We start from the raw sequence: 708 nt of genomic DNA on the forward strand, positions 1-708 counted from the left end.
CTCAAGGCGCCGTGATTAGCATTCGCTCCGCCCCCACCACTTTCCGGCCGGCGATTGGTCAGCACGCAGCGGCGGCCCGCTCCGGGCGGGGCCGGAGGGCTGGAGGGGAGAGGCCAGCCCGCGGGGCAGTGGGAGGGGACCCGCGGAGAACGTGGCGGGGCAGCCCACCAACCGAGCTCAGGCCTGAGGGGGCGGGGCCGAGGCGGGGCCTCCCGGCAGGCATTAGAAGCAGGTGACCCAGGCTGGGAGGGAAAGGGCAGTCAGCCCGCGGCTGTGATTCCACCACCGCCGTGCACGTTTCTGTTTCTCCTAGAGGTGGGCGAAAGGGTGCGAGAGCGCGGGGGAGGAGTCGAGCGGTGCGCGTCCCGTGAGCGCCGCCACCTCCCCCAGGAGTCCGCTGGAGCGCGGAGCCCCCTGCAGGGAAGGAGGCGAGCGGCGAGCTGGACGCGGCGGCGGGCGCTCACCATGCAGTCGCCGTCCGGCCAGCGCCGGCTGCTCACGGTGCTGTGAGGCGGCGAAATCCTCCGGCCGCCTCACCCAGCCTTCCTCCCACCCAGGTGCTGCCAGGCGTGCTCGCTTTCCGTCCGGCTCCCGGACCCGGGAGGAACGCACGGCCTGCCCCTGCCCTGCTCTGTCTGGATCATGCGGGGGGCCCCGGAGGAGGAGAGGACGAGTGACCGGCCTGCGCCGCCCATGTTCTGGGGGCGA

This window comes from Otolemur garnettii, unplaced genomic scaffold (assembly GCF_000181295.1).
Source record: "Otolemur garnettii isolate 467f Iridium unplaced genomic scaffold, OtoGar3 scaffold00013, whole genome shotgun sequence".
NCBI lineage: Eukaryota > Metazoa > Chordata > Mammalia > Primates > Galagidae > Otolemur > Otolemur garnettii.